Here is a 19,310-nt window from a genome sequence, read left to right as displayed (position 1 = left end):
ACTCACAAATACTGACTTTCACTTTCAATGAAATAACTGTCCTGACTCATAGCTAATTTACAAAAAACCCCTATAATTCAGTATTGTACAGGTGCGTGTGCATTTTTCCCCACTAGTCATGTTCAGTAGCATGCAATTTATACCTGTTTTTCATTTTAATTAAAATCTGTGCTTAGCACATATTTGACTACATGAAACAACTATTCTTTTAAGCTTTCTTATTTCTCAGCTGCACTGTTCTCATATTTTACAATTACATAAAGGTGGGTGTGGCTAAAATGAAAGCAGTAAGCAATCTAATATGAATATATAGCGTATTTTAAGTAACTTTTTCTTTCTTATATTTGATGTACTCCTTATTTTGAGATATTTAGGGGGGAAAAATCACGTAGTTTAAATAGACCCTTGTAGTGCTGCTTGCATTTTTTACCTCAGTTAAAATGTCAAACATTAACAGGGATTACTTGGCCCTGGAAAAGGTGCATTTGGAGGAAATATCAATTGAACTTGAATATCTAAATGTATATATTTATATTTTATCAATAAGCGAAAGCTAAAATTCTATGCTCAATTAAACCTTGCTTAGGTATAACATGTAGCATAGTGTGGGGGGTTTTTTTAATTTTTTTTTTTTCCTTTGTTTCTTTTGAGTTTAATCCTTTATCTTGATTCTTAGGAAGAACATCCAAATAAGCTTCGTTTGGTTCAGGATTGTTTTTTTTTTTTTTCTTTTTCTCCTCTAAAGTTTTACTGAAAGTTTCGAAGAGGTACCCTATCATTTTATAGATATAAATCTACTGAAGCTGAAAGTAGCTCTTGAGAATTTTTAATTTTCAGAAATAACAGTAATTTGAAAGTATGACTGTGTATCTGTGTGGCCTTTTAATGTGTTAGGCTAATACTTCATAGAAAGCTTATTGTAGTAACATTTTAAAGGCAGACTACATATACGATACCAAGGTATCATGGGGTTCTTTTTCTGTTTAGTTCATTGTTTGGGTTTTTTTTATCCTTAGCTTCTGGAATTCTGAACCTATTACTATTCCATCAAAAATGTAATGTCATGGAAAGAAAAATAAATTGGAGTCTTTCATTCCTTAATTATTTTTATGACTAATAAGTCAGATTCTGCAGTGAATTGCAACTGGAACTGCATGCAAACTACCTGGCTCTGTATACCCTGCCTGTGAACACTGTGTGAAGATGCACATCTCACCCATCTTGAGTGTCAGAAGCCATCCTAACAGGTGTATCACTGCTTTTCTGATACACTTTTACACGTGTAAAAGCAGATGAGCTTTCTTTGCAGGAAAAGTAGCCACAGAGCAGCTAGTGGTCCCCTTATAGGACCTTACTGAGTTTTGTTATTTGCTCTGGGGAGCAATTAACTCCTGAATATGTAAGGGAGAACCAAGAATCTTATCACTGTATTCTACAAATATGCTGCAGGTATTCTGCTTTGTAGATGCAGTCATCCACCCACACCCAAAGGCCCATTGCAAGTTATTTGAGTAATTCACATTCATTACAAACTGTCAAGGGTAGAGCGCATCTTGGACTAGTTTTGACTGTCTGGGGAAGAAATAGAGAATGAAATTGTAGGCTTTTGTGTAGAAACAAAAATATTTTTGTCAGAAAGTTTTTAAGACTAAAAATAACTTCATGTACACCAGTAAGTGTTCTCCACGTTTTTTGGGGTTTTTTTACATATATATTATTATAAGTTCTGAACACTTAATATCTAACACTGGAACCTGATCTCAAAAATTTGTGTTTTCTATTATCAGTAATACTTGAAAGATTTTGTTTCAACAGGCTGTCCAAATTGTTTTTGAACTTAGTCCCCTGTGACTCTTCTCACAGCCATCTATTTTTTTAATAGAACTAGTAATGTATTTTAAAGATAGGAAAAAAAGTTGATATGCCCCTCAAATAGAAAGGGGACATCAGGCAGAGTAGAGGGGTGTAGCCACAGATTTCCAGTAACCTCTTTTAGTCAGTGAAAATGTTGCTTTGCAGGGTTTTTTGTGCATTACTGGTAGGAGTTATGTCAAATTTTTAGGCTACTGGTGTATTAATACATAAGCTGGATTTCAAAAGGAATCTCTTTTTTGAAAAATGTCTTCATTGTCGATACAGGACAATTTCAGAAATATTCAGAGTAAGCTAGGTATAAAAATTTCTGCCCATAAGGGTGTAAGACAATGTCTATACTGATTATTTTTTAACCCTTTCCTGTAAGGTTTGAAAACACTTATTCTATTAACAGAACTTTGGGATACAGTTGATATTACCACAATTGAGGAATAGTTCTGATCTTAGCTTTGAATGCTGTGTGAGAACTTTAGGATATTTGGATGAGTGTTAAAGGAGGGAGCACAACTTGAGCTCTAGTCCAGCTAACACTTAAAGTTGGTCAATTTTTCATTCTAATATTTGCATGTAATAATATTTTTAGTGTACCATTAAAAACAAAAAAAAAAAGTTCTTTTTACAGAGAATATTAAATTTTTTAAGTTTATCTAATTCTTAACACTTTTCCAGACCTTGATAATGAACAGTTGCTAGTATGTAAGGATGACATCACACACACACATTTATTACCATATGCACACAACAGTAGCAAATGTAAATTATGTACATTTAGCTTTTATTTTGTTAAAGGTTTCCCAAGATGTCTTCTAAAACTGAAGGCGATATTGTTATATTGCTTAAAACTGAAAGATAGGAGTGACTTTCAGTGCTCGTTATTAATGTCTAAAGGAAACCACTGTTAGAAATAGGACCCCCCCCACCCCGTGACTATTTAGTTTGTTTTCAGACACTGTAGTCAGTGAATCTGCAGTAAATAGATTATTAATAAACTTTTGAGCATTGAATCTTGTTCCAACTAATTATTTTATTTAGCATGAACTGAAAATTTCTTGAAGATTTGGTCTGAGAAAAAGATAATTACACATCGTATAGGGCTTAGGCATGTATTTTCATTTTAAATAGCTTTATGTAAGTCCAGTTTCAATATAATCTTCAAGTATGTTAAATCTCAATATACAGAGGGGGACCACAACTTTGGTGTGTTTGGTTGAAGAACAAAAACTTTTTTTTAAAAGGTGAAATACATGATGTGTGGAATACACGAAAATACAAACTCCTTTTTCTTGTTAAAGCAGGGTGATTATTATAAGTCCATAGCTGTGAGGGGAGTTGTCATATTTTCTGGAATACTCTCAAAGAATAAAGAACAAATTTATGGAAGTATTTATGAGCAGGTGACCTGATCAAGGCATCAGCTATTAATTTATTAGGCATAGGATGTGTCTTGTTATGGTGTCTACAATGAAAAGTTCAAATAAAGTCAAAACAGATTTAAGATTTTGTCTCTGTGACTGCAGTATTTCCTCCAGTAGCTATTTGGCTATTTTTACTGCATCTGTCAAGTTATACTTTGTTCTTACCTGATCAGGGCTGCTGCTTTTCTTTTAAAATTTTTTCTTTCTTTTTTTTTTCTTCTTTTTCTTTTTTTTAACTCTTTTATTTCATCTCTCAGAATGTATTATATGACTGTAGTTTTTCCATAATATGCTTTAAAGTAGCTAATATTTGTAGGCCAAATTTTAATAAAGGCAATAATGGTACTGCCTTGAAGAGAAAAAAAAAATCAAATTCCTTAAAGTGAAACACTAGAATTTAAATACTTAGCAGTCAATAGCGTATCTTAGGAAATATGACAGCAGTAATCACACATTAATTAAGTACTTTACTTACTAAAAAAACTTACCTGTTTGCTTGTTTGAGGGTGGAGAGAGGGATTGGTAGTGGGTAGGAAGGGAGAACAACACCCCTTACTCCTTTTTTTTTTTCTTTTTTTTACCTTTTTTTTCCTTCTTTTTTTTTCTTCCTCCTTCCTCTTACTTTCATCTTAAAATGCTGTGGGTAGAATGAAAGCAGAAACATGCTAATCTGATTTGTTTCAGGAGGCTTCTGATAATAAAGAGGCATATCACAGGTGTTCCTAATCAAGTCAATTTGGTTTAAAAAAAAAAGTATTTTTAAAATTAGGATTTCCTGTAACATAGACAATGCGAGGGTCAAGCTGATGACCTACATCTATGTTTGGGGATCAACCATGAAACTGTGGGTGTTGGAAATATGTTATAATACATGACATTTTTATTGCAGGTTTTGACCTTTCAATAGAGAGCTGATTTTGGAGAATGGCTTACTCCTGTGATTGAAAAACTCTCTGGAAGGTTGATGGAGCATGAGCATGGTATATATTATATTAACATTTCTCTTATTACATATGTTCTTTATTTTAAAAAATGTACACAGTAGTATAACTTATTCAGAGTATTCAAAATAGGCCCATTCTAATGGGATTGTTCAAGAATTTATTATTTGTTAAAATAATTCTTCTTTACGCTCCTGTAAAATTATGAAACACTAAGTAAAAGTATTAACAGAGGCTGTGCTCAGAAGGAAATGAAGTGGCCAAAAATATGTATAAAAAACTGAATTTGCAACAGCCTTGATCCATTTGAGCGATATAAATTCTCTATATAGTATTGTTCCCATATTCCTGTCTTGGGAATTACTCCAACTGAAATGTTGCTAATCCAAAAACAAAGTATGGATGATATAAAAAATTATTTTTCAATAACTTTATTTTTTTTGTTGGGAGGGTGTGTTAAGAATAGAATAGAATATAGAACTAACTGAGTGTATTTCCATGTAGTGTGTAAAATTTGGTTTTAAAGGCATTAATAAGCTAGCTACCTGACAAGCAAAGAAGCAGAAAACAGAAAAAAAGAACAGGTTTTCAGAGCCTTGCATCTGTACCAGAATATTCAGAAATTTTATTTATTTTATTTGTTGGCAAACAGATATTATATAGCAAAACACTGAACAATTTAGAGGAATTAATATGGACTGTGCTACACTCATATTGCAAGTCCTGCTTTGCACTAAAAGTACTCATTTGGCTGAAACTGAGAAATCCATTCAGAGTAATCATAACCTATCTACTCATATACGAACAGTCTTAACTAACCATTTACACAGACAATTGAAATTAAAATAGTAACTGGTCTTGGATTGAGTAAATTTGTTTAAGTACAAAATGGAATAGTAAAATCTGTAAGACTTTATCTTCAGCAGAACATATTGCAGTACAACAAATTTTATGAACATGTTGTGACTTTAGCAATTCCAACTTTCAGCTGGAATTCAGTTTTTATCCTTAATGAAGTCTGTCTGTCTTCAAGAACACTTCTTCTTTGTAGGAAGTAATTGTACCTTAAAATCAGAGGAGTTTTAAAAACCCAAAATTTCAGTTTATCCCAGTAACTCCTAATTTCTACCAAGCAAATCCAGTGAGGTGTAAATTTCATATTTCCTCATTGTTGTAAGTAGTGGCTGGTAGAACTGAAGAATTACTGCAATTTACCAGCAGTACACCTCCTGTTACAGAAATATTTGAGGCAGATGGGTTCTGAATATATTTTTTATACAATAATATGATTTTAGGGTAGTTAAGGCCTCCTAGAGAAAATTCTTAGTTGAGTAAGAAAATTTTGAATACAGAAAGTATAGGAAGTAAACCTTAACTTTATATAAGCTTTGAAGTTTGTGATTAGTGAGTAGGTAATTCTTTCAGTTTTAATAATTTCTTTATGTGATTAAACACACAGTGAAAGTACTTCTATTAATGCTGTAACTGTGTTTGGGTAACATGCCTAATATGCTCCCAAATAAATAAATATTTTGGTCTGTCCAGAAACTGCTTTGGAGGTACTACATTGCTGTTTTTTCTTTCTTATTTTCTTTTTTTTCCTTTTTTTTTCATTTTTTTTCTACTACCTTTCTTAGGAAAATAAGGATTTTAGGATTTCACTGAATGGTTTGAGTTTGTTAATTTTTTTTTCCTGTACAAAAGCAGTTACATTCTTGTTAATGAAAATCAGGATTATATTGCAAGGCAAAGGTATCTAAGGCTCCCTTGTGAGATATTTAAAAGGTGAAAGTTTGATGGAGTGTTCCTTGGTCTGACACAGGTTTAGAGTATTTCTCATAGATTCTTATTCAGCAAAAAAGGTGGTTTCTGGTTCACAACTGTAAATCAAAGGGATTTTATATTTAGGGCCTAATCCTACAAACTTTAATATACACAAGTAGTTCTAATGACTCACAACCATGAATAAGGATTTGCAGAATGGTATTCTCATTAGATGCACACTTTCTTTCATTTTATAAATTTAGTATATATTGAAGTATTTAAAACTTTAAGACAAGTCTAAATGTTGTTTTAGAAAGTGCAAAGATTTTTGCAGTAATTTAGTAATTGAGTCTTTCCCGTTTACAAGCTCTAGTATCTTTTAAGAGTGCTGCAGTTGTCAGTTATGATTAGAGTCCACTTAAGGTGTTGATTTGCTCTAGAATATTTTTGTGCTGAATTTTGGCCCATATTAACTTCTAATTTTTTTTCTAGAGCAATTTTGTACTCGGTAGTCAACATGAATGTTTCTTGACCTGAAGAGTAGATGAAACTTGCAAGAAAGGTGGTGGGCTGTGTTTGTTTTATTTTCCTACTCAGCCTCTCCTATTGTAGTCCTTATGTACCAAAACAACTACTGATTTTATTGCAAGTTCAGCCTGAATTAAGAGCCTGCAGTGCTTGCCCCTTAAAAATTGCTGGTGTGGCTGTTGCAAGCTGTGTGCTTGACTTTGTAAACTGTTTTGCAATATCTGATTGTAATGAGGTTGAAAAGATAAAAATGTGCAGACTTCTTTACTGAAGTGCTTCAGATGTGAAACTTTTCATGTCCACTTCTACTGTTCCTACTGTAGGTAGAACACTTGAGGCTCTACAAGTCTTGTTAACTAAATCATAATTTGAAAGCTGACCATGCATGCTTGTTGCTCATCCAAAAGAAACTGTTGCAGACTACTTTTACAATTCGTTTATGATTTCTTTAAGGACTTCTCTTGCTTTGCAAAGGCAACTGAAATAATTTTCCTGAAAGTGATCTGTAGCTATAAATGCAACCCATTCCTAGTTACTACAATACATGTAAAATCAGCCATTGCTTGATATCTTAGGCATGACTATTTTAAGTTTTATATCTGAAGCAATTGAATTTTCTGGATTTTGTTGGTTTAAACTAAATCCAGCCCTACATCATTTTAAAATGGAGTTTTGTTGACTGTTAGATTTAAATAGACATTAATTTTTATTGTTACTTCAGACATTCAATGAAACATGTATATAGGAAGAATTTAAGACTGGCATACTTACGCATCATTTTTCCTTGTCTGTTGATAAAATTATCTTGCTAGGCAATAGGAAAAGAAAAGCAAATGGCATGAAAATTCTTTAGGAAAAATTGTTAAAATATGCTAACTGGGATATTTAAATGCTTATTCTTCTCACTCAAGTGTAAATATATATAAGTAAGGCATTGCCCCCTTTTTATTGTTTTTTTTTGTCTCATTTCAACAGAAGTCTAAGGAGGAATTTATGTAGACCCATGCATTGAAGGTTTCAGTGGGGGAATGAGAAATGTAATCAAAATTGTAAAGTGTTCATATGGTGTATTGATGGCTTCTTAATACACCTTGGTTGAGACTGCTGTTTGCACACTAAAAACAGGACATATATGAAGATGCAATTGCTAATTGAGTAGTGTGTTTGAATAAACAATTGTTTCTAGTTTTGTTAATTTTCTATTTCTTTCAAACACGTAGATATTCACGGTAATTTTTTTTTCTGCATTTGTTTGGGGCAGAACTTTTTTTGTTATTCTAAAATTTTAAACCATTATTACTAAAGAATTAGTTCTTTTTATTTAAATACATTATCAATATAATTTAGTCAAAGCAAGATATCAGCAATATCTGTTTTTAATTTGTGAGGTACTTAAAAATCTTAGTAATGTTCAAATACCTCTGAAGTATTTATACCTTTTCTTTAACCCACTAAATTTTAAGAGCTTCATTTGTACTTCCTGTGAGTATCCTATGGGGTTTTTGGGTTTTTTTTTGTTTTGTTTTGTGGATGGTTTGGTTTGTTGGTGTGGTTTTTTTAAAGCCTTTAGTCAAAGATTTTTATGATTTTATACTTCCACTTCCTAGCTGATATGAAGAACAATTAAAATATTTTTAAATTATTTTTAACTGCCCCTTCTCCCCACAGAAGGAAATGCATTTTCATATTCATATGGAAATTAACTTAGAAATTTAGAAAGTATTGTGATTTTGAACATGATTATGGTCTTCCCAAATTTAACTGATCATTTCCTGCTTCAAAATAGATATATAAGTCACTTCTAGACATGCAAGTCACTTCTAGATTTAACAGGACTTCTAGTGGATCTGATAAATGAACACATTTGCTTTATAATTTCTTTATTCTTTTGGAGTAAAATTTTCTCTTGGTAGAATGGGTAGATACTGTGGTCTTATGAATGTTATTACTTTATTCTGAAAATGCCTTGCTTTCTCTTGTTGCAAGTTAGTCCATATTTTAGTCAAGCTCAGAAATAAGACAAAGAAGATGCTCCATCTGTTGTGAAACATTGCAATGGCTCTTATAAGAAAGTCCTTCTCTAAATGAAAATATATTGAAAAGTTTATTGTGGAACAGAGTTCCCTTTTGATACTATAACACTTATTGTCAGCATTTTCCACAGGCAAAAAGAACTCCTGATCAACAAGAATGATTATGTACTGGTTACCCTGTCCCTCTCCTCCCTAAAACCAAAAGATTTTTTCCAGGTTCTCAGGAGAAAGGAAAATGCTACTTTTAATGTCAAGTACAGGAGTTACAAAAGCAGCACTCAAATCTGTACTTTTCTTCATTGTGTTAACACCTAATTCTAAAAATATTTTTTCAACGCTGTCAGAGTGAGGGATTGTTGTTCTGTAGGATCAGAGTATTTTTAAAGCAAAGGGTCATAAGCTCATCTTTAATTCTGTGTGTGGAAATCCATAGCTTGTATGACATGCAAGTGTTACTAATATATTCTCCATATTTCTTTAAGTCCCAGATTCATGACCTCTCTAAACAATTTGAGGGCGGATAAAACCTGGTTTGAAATAAAATCAGGGAAAAATGCTTACCTTCTCTTCCTAGTATTACCAGATTTAAAAGCTGGATCTTCATAGTGCCTGTTTTGCATCTGGGTTTAGGGTGTAACAGGGAAACTCCTGAATTAGCAGGGAGAGAATAATTCCTTCCAGGGCATTGGTACTGCTAAACTCTGTTCTGTTGACACCAGGAACTCCTCTGGTTTTCTGGTGTTTTGATCCCACCGTCATGACAATGATTTTGGCTGTGAATATTGAGTATTTGCTTCAGAAATTGATATTTTTGTGAAACTGCATAAGAAACTCACTGAAATGTAAAATACAATGTTCATAAGTACTTTAATAAATCTGTTGTCCTTGATTTTTTTATATTTTCTTTTTTGGGCTATTTAGGGTATATAGACTTCTTATATTTTTGGTTTTTGGTGTGTAATACTTATTTGTCAACCTCACAGTCTTCTGACCTGGAAACGAGTTTGGAACACTGTTCAAATTTTTTGTTTAATTTTTTTTAGCTTAACATAACTTATGTTGCTGACCCACTTTCTGTTAATAAAAACCTGAACAGCATTTGTCATTGAGGTAGGAATTAATGAAGGCTAACACTAGAGGGCAATTCAAAGCAGCAGCCTACCCCAGAACAGTTACGGGTGCCTGTGGCCCTGAGATGAGAAAGAGGGAGCCAATGGAGACTTTCCCAGGGTCTCCCCCAGACAAAAGCTGCTCTTTGTGATTACCCTCCTAAATGGTTTGTTTAACTCACATTTCATATATTGGAGTACTCCACTGAATGAGAAAGAAGTTAAGATAGTTGTTATGCTTTGCTGAATTACAAGTTAAGAAACATCTTCCACAGTGTCTTACCTCGTTCACTCTTGCTATTGTCAGAAAGGCACAACTTTCTCGGCGGTGGGTTTTGTTTGGTTTTTATTTGCTATCATGTGCTGCATGAAGCTCTTGGAAAGATACTGGGATTTGGTGGGGGTAAGATAACATTGCAGAAAAGCTTAAATGTCTTTTGTTAAGTACCAAGGAAAATGGAGTATGTGGTGAGTAAAATATTTTCTTCCAAAATACTATAAAGTTAGTCAAATTAAGATTACAGTATGAATAATTAATTTCATATTTTAAAAATACACAAAAAACAAGCCACACAATAACCAGAATAAGGCTTCAGAGAGGTACTTTGTGTCTCTAATTTTATCAAGTAAAATATAATATATAGAATGGGAGAAAAAAATAGTTGAAGGTGAGCAATAAAGTGCTGTCTTTAATATTTAACCAAGTAGAAGAGATCATCTGTGTATATTGTACACAATTTAAACAATTTATATAACAGTGCATTACATAATAAATTACAGTTTTCACTGTTGCAATGTTCATTATAGATTTACAGAATGTCTTAAATACTTGTAAATAATAACCTGTAATGCAAATGATGGTGTCGTGGTTCTTGAAAAGCACTCCAGTATTCTTATTTTAGCAATGCAAATTTTCTCATTATATTGAAATGTATGCACCCAGCCGTGTAAATGCTTGTGGCACAGTACAAATTTGAAAACAAAGGGCATTTTATATAAGAGTGCGTGTGTGAGTTTATACCTGTCTTTCTATCTAACTTCATGTGCATATATATTTAATATCTTAAATATTTTGTGTACTTGTATATAAAAAAGCTGATCTATTATTAAAGTGGCATGTTTGTTTCTACATTCTGGACCAGTTAGTCAAGTTGTATTTTCTTTGCATTCTTTTGCACAGCTTACTATTAATGTCTAAAATTTGCTTTAGCTGCAACAACTTTTCAAGTTGTTTTTCTATAAAGAATATTTACTTGCAATCACTCTGGCAGTGCCACAGATCAATATGAATACTACAGTGCATTGTTGCAGTAAACATTTACACCTGTTTTCAGCAGGTCTGATCAGCAACTCTAGTGCAATTTGAAAATATGTAATCTGCTGGCAGTGATGTGCTCAGCCTTAACTGGTGCTGGTGCCTTTGAAAGAGAACTATTGTGTTATAACACAGTATATATAGTCACACAATGACTGGCCTTGATCAGTCTGTCCAAGAAGAAAATAGTTTTCTTGGTTCTTAATTTGCAAAATGCACAATAGGGGGAAAAAGGAGCATGTGACATTTAACCTGCAGAAATTTGTAGGTTCTCTGGGGTTTAGGGAGGATTTTTGGTTTAACTGGGGAAATGGGTTTGAGAAATTAGTTGGCAGCCATGTACAGTGATACAGAGGTCGTAATCACACACATGAGCTCTTGGTTTTGGAATGTATTTCTGTGAAACCTGTCTGATTTTAGGTGATTCAGCCAAGCATGTATGTAAGCTTTTAAGGAACTGAACCCTTAGTCTTTTGCAGGTAAGACACTACCATTTTAAGAATAAGCGCTTTCATGCCAATATGACTTTTCTCTTTTTTTTCTTTTTTGTTTTCCTTTTACCATCTTGATTTTTGGCCCTAAATCAAAGAGATAAGTTCTGTCATTAACATTAAAGCTGTCTTCAGTATTTTGTTTATTTGAACAAAGCAAGAACAAATGTGTAAGTACCACCAATGTGCAGACCAGTATTGCAATATTGGTCTGGTCTGCCTTTAAGCAGGTGGTTTCATGTGGCAGGCTGGAAAAGAGACTCTTTTTCTTCCCAGCTTTTGACAAAAAGATGACGCGTATGACTCAGAATTAGAAGGGGAAATCTGCCAGTTTGCATCAGTTCCTTGACTTGTGGGCTGCTATTCACCATGAGAAAAATCAGTATACTCGCACCAGTGCTGCTTAAGAGATGAGGAGTAATCATTTCCTTCAGGAAGTGTAGGATGATTGGAGTAGGCCTTTCATACGTTACACCAGGCTTTTCCTATATTAAGGTATTTTTCAATTATATTAAATTTTTAGAAAGAAAAAAAATATTAATGCTACATTTAATAATTCATATAGGAATCAGATATTATAACTTAAGGTAGATCAAAAGCAAAGTGATTTGTTTAATGAAATTTGTTTTGTTGGCACTGAAACTCAGCTGTTATAGATCTCCAGAGTCAAAAGGTAAGGGATTTTTTTGTATCTTTTTTAACCTAGTTCCACATATCTGAATCTCCAGTTACAGCTTTTAAGTAAGTTAGTAGGACTGAAAAAAATAATAAAAATAGTAACTTTGAAGACAGAAGCCATCTATTTTTAAGGGGAAGCTAATTACTTGAAGTATGGAAGATCTGTGTTTTCAAAATGTCTTGCCTTAGACTTGCTATAAAAGATAATGCAGATAATTCTGGTTCTTTCATATAGGTTTGGATTATGATGGAGAAACACTTCTTGCAGTACTGATATTGCTCAAGGAGCATACTGTCAAATAACTTTTTATTTTTAAAAAAATTCAGATGCTAGTTTTCAGAAATTTAACATCTTTCAGGTTTGTGGGTATTTATTAGTTTGAGAGTAAAATTCTGATTTTTTTAACTACTTGTGTGCTTTAAGTTATAAATCCTTTTTCTTAATATATTAACATTTAGTTAATTCAGCATGGTTTTACTTTAAGCTTGTTAGTAAAATATTGAAAATCTAGCATAGTATAAAGCCATAAGAAACACCCAGCATCCTTATCACTTGGTTTGGTTTTTTTTTTCATGGATAAGTTCCCTTCATTTGTCAAAACCGTTGTTATTATTTTGGAAAAGCATGTTCTAAATAAAGTTTGTTTTCTAGCTGGAAAAATGAAATTTACTGCGTACTGATCTGTGTCAGCCTTAGAAAGCACCATTTTTTGTATTAGCTCAGTTCTGTGAGTAGTGGGTCTCATTGATGGAAAGTGGGGAACCAAACAAATGTTTTTGAAAGGGAGTACACAGATCTGTGTGTTAGATGGTATCTATTAAGATTAGTAGAATTCTACTAATATTTCATGGAGAGGTGGGGAAAAGATTGCTGCACCAGCTACCACTAAATAAACAATAAGATAATATGACCAGGAATCTGCACCTCAAAGTGTTATGGACACCTGAAACTTCTGCTGAAGTGACTAATTAAATAATGACGTTGTAGAAATACAGCTAAGGGCTGGAAAAGTAAAAGTAGCAGTTACTAGGAGGTGTTCCTCTACTATTAACTAGTGGATTCCCTTAACAGTTGAGTTGATTTCTTCAAACAGGTCAGTTTCACCTTTCATAAGTCATGCTGCTGTTGTCTGGCATTTTATAGAAGTCATGTAGTGATGATGTTAAGGAAAAGACAAATTTACTGCCTGAGCCAGAAGGCAGGCTTACAAAAAGCAACTTCTTTCAGGACACGAAAAGCTCTTTGTTCTGTGGCCTTGGTCTTTTTGTGCTTTGACCCTTATTTTATAGCATTGTCACTCTGACCTTAAATCTTTGAAAGCAGACAAGCAGCAAATGTAGCCCTTTACAAGTGGGGTTTCATTCTGAGCTATGGGCCTGGTTTTTTATCTTTAGGCATTATAGTCCCATACAATACTGAGATGTAACAAAATCTCAATTTAAGATTGTGGTTTGGCATACTGTAAATAGTTATTATTTATATATAAGGCAATTTTTAAAAAAGTTGCTCTGTTGCTGGCCTATAGTTTTTAATTATTTACCAATTTGAGATAAGACAGCAACGAGGAAGGCAGTCTGGCTAATACAGACCAATATATTTTTCACTTTCCTAGAAGTACTTTGGAAATGGATCCTGTGCACAGACCGCCAGGGTTTCTGCACAAACTACTTGAATACTCTATTGAGGACAAGAAATGCCTTGCTATACATTCTAGAGTTAGAAGATTTAAACAGCAGTACTTGCATGGCCTTCTTTCATAAAAGGCTGTGCCAGCTTAGGGGAGCACAGAATTTTACACATGGCCTGTGACTGTTACAAGAGCAAATCTTCTGAGAACTTCATAAAACTTTTTTTTTTTGTAAAAAAAGCCAGCAAATTAAATAATAGAGAGAACCAATACTTGATAGATTTAAAATTTTTATTTGGTTTTTTTTTTTTTAATTTAATGTGTTTAAAAGGAGAACCTGTTTCCCTGTCTTAATAACTTTACATTATGTACCTGGTTTGTATTGAACATTTATTGTTGTTTGGAGAGGGATTGTCACATTTTCTTTTATCACTAATGATTCTATATATTTCAGGTTTTGGAAACTTTAGTTATAATAATAGGATAATCTTTTCTGAATGTAGTAGTGTAATAATCTAAGTTTACATTTATTGGAGAAGTTGAAAATATTTATCTTTTTTAATAATTTTTTTAATCTGAAAAGGTGTTAGAAAATTTTTTTAATAGTCATACAGAAACTGAAGATTATATTCTGAGACAGATCTGGCATTCTTTTGTAGACCCACTATATTTAGTTATAATATTTTTTGTAACAATATTGGGGGAAGGAACATTTCAGTTACTACTAGAATGAAATATAGAACTTACTTACTTTGTAGAATTTAGAAAATAGCTTCTTCATTTTTCTTAATTTTGTATGTGTCCTTTCAAGCAGAAAGAATGCTGGTACAGATTGAAAGTGTTGACACAGTTTTTCTTCCTGTGTGCTTGCCAAAGGTGCAGAGAAGATAGATTTTTAAAAGTTGTGTGCAAGCTATACCAGTCAGTCAAGAGGGGTCTGGAAAGCTTTTCTGAAATGCAACTTTTACAAACTCTGCTAGAACTTGGAGCTTGTTATTTTACAAGTTCCCTGTAAAATGTTTCATATAGCAATCTAGTTAATGCATCAACTTCTGACAAAAAGCTTTTTAGAAGCTGGGAAAAGAGGTGGGAGGGGTTAGTCTTATTCAGTTTTATTTTTAAGCTGCAGTTGATTCTAAAATACAATGATACTATACCAAACAGTACATTGATAAATTTTTGAGTGCTATATCAGCTTCCCATAGTTATGATTTTTTTAGCTAGCAAGCTATAAAAATGGACATACTGTACTTGTTCAAGTCAGAACTGACTACCTTTCATTTTTTGCCGTTCACAGAACTCCATTGCATTCTGTTTGCTATTCATCACTCCAGTAGAAGCATCAATATCGCAGAACCAAGTAACAGTCTTCACTTTGGTTTGTCTTCCTGAGCGCAGCCGGGGTGCACCTCATACAAATTAATACATGAATCAAACAGTATAAGCAGTAGTTGGAGTCTTAGATTAAGTAAAAAGGATTTAAACAGAATTGATGCTAAGAGTCCTTAACTGCCCTTCTAAATTTCTAGGTATTTTTATACTTCTGAATTTCTCAATGGTTTTACTTCCTGGTTTTTATTTTTAGCTGGCTTTGTTATTTCATGTTTATCTTATGCAGTAGTTCTCCAGCTAGTCTAAATCTGTTTGTTCATGATCCTTGGAGAGATGGCTGGACACATGATATAGATTCTCCAAATTTAGTAGCAGTAAATTTCAGTAATCAGCAGTCATCTGCTTTACTTTAGTTATTAATACTTCACATTGCAAAAACTGTAATTCTCCCGGTCTTTTGCCATGGTTATATGGGGAGTGTTGTTGACATAATCAGGAAATAGTGAACACACAATTTTTTTTATGTCAAAGTTTGTGCTACAAAAACTCTAAATTAGTGCTAGTTATCTCTGTTCAAGTTTTCATCATTTTGTTCAGAGAATTATTTAAAGCATTATTTATGGGGTTTTTTTTACACAACTTTATAATAGTCTTAGAAATATTTAGATGCTTGCTAGAAGGTATGGGAGGATCTATTAGACGTGGAGAGTGTGTATCAGCTTGGTCCTGGATTGCTGCACCTCTTTAAGGTGAAGTGAGGCAAATTTATTGCTGTGTTTGTGATTTAATTTTTAAAAAAGCAAACAAACACATGCAACCAAATTACATTTTAGAGATAAATTTTTAAAAAATTTATTTAATTTTATTTTTTCTTTTTAGAACTTAGAAATTTTAGAACTTTTTAGAACTGCAGTCTTAAACAACAATTAAAAATCCCACTGCAGGAGAAGGTCAATCAAGGTATATAGTTTATTCTCTTAATTCTTCTTCCTCTGACCAGAAAGTAACCTCAATTAAGTTGAGTGAATTAACTGAGTATTGTAGATTATGCCTGAACCAAATAATAATGGTATAGCAGCCAAAAGTACACTGATACCTTTAAAGTTCTGAAATATTTCAGTGGAGTCTTTTCTTCTTTTAAAAAATACACACATATCACTTTAAAGGCTGCTGACACCACAAATCAGATGGAAAGACAGTTCCTTAACAAAGAAGGAAGAAGGCAGGAATAAAATAATATACTTCTGAATCTTAGATTTGAGTATGAACAAGAGTAATAAATTCTAGTATGTTTGCAGGATAAATACTGCAGTGTTGAGTAAGCATATGACAAAAATAAAATGAAACTATTGTTTTAACTTGGAGAGAGGGGTGTAAACAGTGTATGAGAAAGATGCAGCTACATACACTTTTAGATCTGAGAATCTTAGAGAATGGAAATGTTCAGATTTCTTGGTAGTGAACAGTGAAATTATCTCTGTCTTTTTCCCAGATTGATTCAATAAAACCCTTAAAGTATTTTCCAGTGTTGAACTGCCATTGTGTGTATGTATAGTTAGTGGTGTGTTGGTGGCACTGAACTGTTAGAGGAGAGCTTGGCAAATTTACCAGCAGTTGTCCAAAAACCTACACTGCACAATGTCCTGTCTAACATAGAAGTAACTTACTCCATTAATGGAATGCACAGAGCAGGACACACTTGTCAAAAATGCCCCACTTCATGCTGTGCCATCTCAGTGCAAACCCTGTCTCATTTCTGGTTAAACTAGGCTAACCTGGGGAAACTGAGATATGGACATGTGTAATTGCTAATGTCAGGGCTGTAGAGGATGGACAGAGGATGCACTGGTGGACAAATGTAATGCTTTTACACTGTGGAACACTTAAGTCTCTCAAGTTCATGTTCAGTTTTCTAATTTTTATCTGAAATAAGGTTGAGAAAGGGTCACGTGAACAGTGAAGCAATAGCCTTGCTTTCATATTGGATGTTTTTGTATTAATGAGTAAGGATGTGTTTTGTATTAATGAGTAAGGAACTAAAGCAATGGAATATGGTTGTGAACAATGGTGTATAACACTATTGATGAGGAAGAGCTTCTGGCCAAGAAGTATCAAGGGAGTGCTTTTTTTGTATGACAAAAAGGCACAAGGTAAATGTTTAATTTTATATCATGTTCTTGGGTATTAGAGACAACATACAGTGTTTAATACAAAGTCCTTGGTGTCTCTTACTCCAAGTCAGTGGCCTGTCAGTCAGATTGCAGGCCTGGTGGTACCTTCTGGATATAATATGTTTCATAGAGGTTTAAGGATCTTATTAGTAGTTATAGTAGCATTTAAGGAGCTTATTAGTATGTATAGTAGCCAGAATTTACTTGTAGCTGGTTTTCATAAGGTCAGAAAAGATTGAGTTTGGCTTGGTGTTGCCATAAACTCTGAACTATAAACAATAAAAGCCAAAAATGATATTTTATATTGGGCTTGGTCTTTGATAAATCAACTAAGAAATACTGAAATTAAGGAAAGGCTCCTTCATTGCTTGGGAACACTCTAATTGCTAAAACAAGGGCAAATACATATGCTTCTCTCTTTTTTCCTTTCTTTTTTTTTTAACAGTTCCAGTACATTTTTTTTCAGAGAGCATTCCTGACTTGTGTGTGTGAGCTGCTTCTGAGGAATTTCAGTTTTGTATCTTGAGGATCCTTCTTCCTCAGCAGAGCTCTTGCTTTTAGGGACTTGGGAAATGTAATGGAGCTTCTTGCATACATGGTTCCCAGCTTTTATTTAGGTCTTTGTCAATCTGTCTCTCATCCACAGACTTAAAACACGAGGATGGAGGTAGGAGAAGCACTCATGGTAACAACTGTATTGACTTTATATAACAACTTTATTGACCAAAGCATAATGGTACACAGCTTTGTGCAGACATTCGTGGATTTCAGTAGATTCCTGGCTCAGCTATCAGTACACTTCTTATCTTAGACTTTCTCTTTTCATTCTTTTCCAGCTCCACAACCCCTTCTCTCACATAGATTGCCTTCAATTTTATGTGATAATTTGCTTATTCTCCTTGCAGGTTAGATATTTAATAGCAGTGTAGAAAACATACAGTCACATTGTGTTCAATTTTGGGTTGGTTGGTTTCTTTTGGGACATTTTGTAGTAAAGTTAAAAAATAACCTCAACAACAAAACACCTTCCAAAATCATTAAAAAAAAGGAAAACTCAAACAGTCAAACTCAAAATTACAGTCTGGAATCCTGTAATTCATGCAAGGTTTTGTGTTCATGTTTTATATGGGTGGGTGGAATTACCTGCAAGTTTTCTTACTAATGTACTTTCTGTAGAAAATAGCATAATAGTTCTGCCAAGTCTTCATTTCATGGTGTGTATCGTTTAATTTTAAAGGGATTTAGTTATGCAACAGGAAAGAAACCTTTCCATACTTAAGCTAGAACCTGAAATCAACCAGGCAATTGGAAGAATAGTATCCGTTAAACACATGGAGTTTCAAATGAAGAATTTGGCCTGAATATAAAAATGAGAAATGCACTTCCCAAAGGTATTAAATGTTGCAGCTGTCTTATTTAAGTAATTTTCTTTTAATCTTTTAAAGTAAATCTATAAGTACAAAACAGTATTTTTTCTTGCTAGAGAATATTTTTCATGCTCTTTTTCCAGAAAAGTTGAAGTAAATCTTTTACTGTTGGCTAGCATTTTTGCTCACATCTATCTTTATCTATGCCTACCACATTACACATATATATGGTGGAGATTTTGTCTTTACTTTTTCTTCTTTTGGTTTATGCCTAACACAGTTTCTTCAGGGGGGAGACCAACTGTCAGAGCATATGTTTACAGTATAGGTTTATTTTGATTTTGCACTCCTGCTTTAATTCACCATGGTAAGTTGGGCAAGTTGTGCCTATTTAATTTAGTTTGCCTATTTTAGCTGTCTGATTTTAAAAATAAACATAGGTAGTAAGAGGTGGGGTGGGGATAAGTGTAAATAGAGCTGTGCATGTACAAAATATACTGGAAATGGCTCTTTGATGCAGTTCCTAAAGTTAGCATTCCGATCTGGATAAACTATATAAAAAGTGTTGCTGCTGTTACCTTTAAATTTACACTGGCAATCTCACTTTAATTGGCACATTTGTGGCAAAGGACTCTTCTAGCAGATATTGCCTTGCTGTATTAC

General features: G+C 33.3%; 1 long non-coding RNA gene across 1 annotated transcript in view; it reads left to right on the top strand.

Moving 5' to 3' along the window:
- The window catches only part of LOC115911100, a 59,074-nt gene extending 53,223 nt beyond the window's left edge, over positions 1–5,851 (top strand). Inside the window, exon 3 of the long non-coding RNA XR_004061243.1 lies at positions 4,180–5,851. This is a non-coding gene — a long non-coding RNA (uncharacterized LOC115911100). The remainder of the gene's footprint in view (positions 1–4,179) is intronic.
- Positions 5,852–19,310: the final 13,459 nt, after the last annotated feature.

This window comes from Camarhynchus parvulus, chromosome 1, assembly GCF_901933205.1.
Source record: "Camarhynchus parvulus chromosome 1, STF_HiC, whole genome shotgun sequence".
In the NCBI taxonomy this organism is placed as follows: Eukaryota; Metazoa; Chordata; class Aves; order Passeriformes; family Thraupidae; genus Camarhynchus; species Camarhynchus parvulus.
Note: the sequence above shows the minus strand (reverse complement) of the source record. Positions and strands in the feature narration are given on the sequence as shown.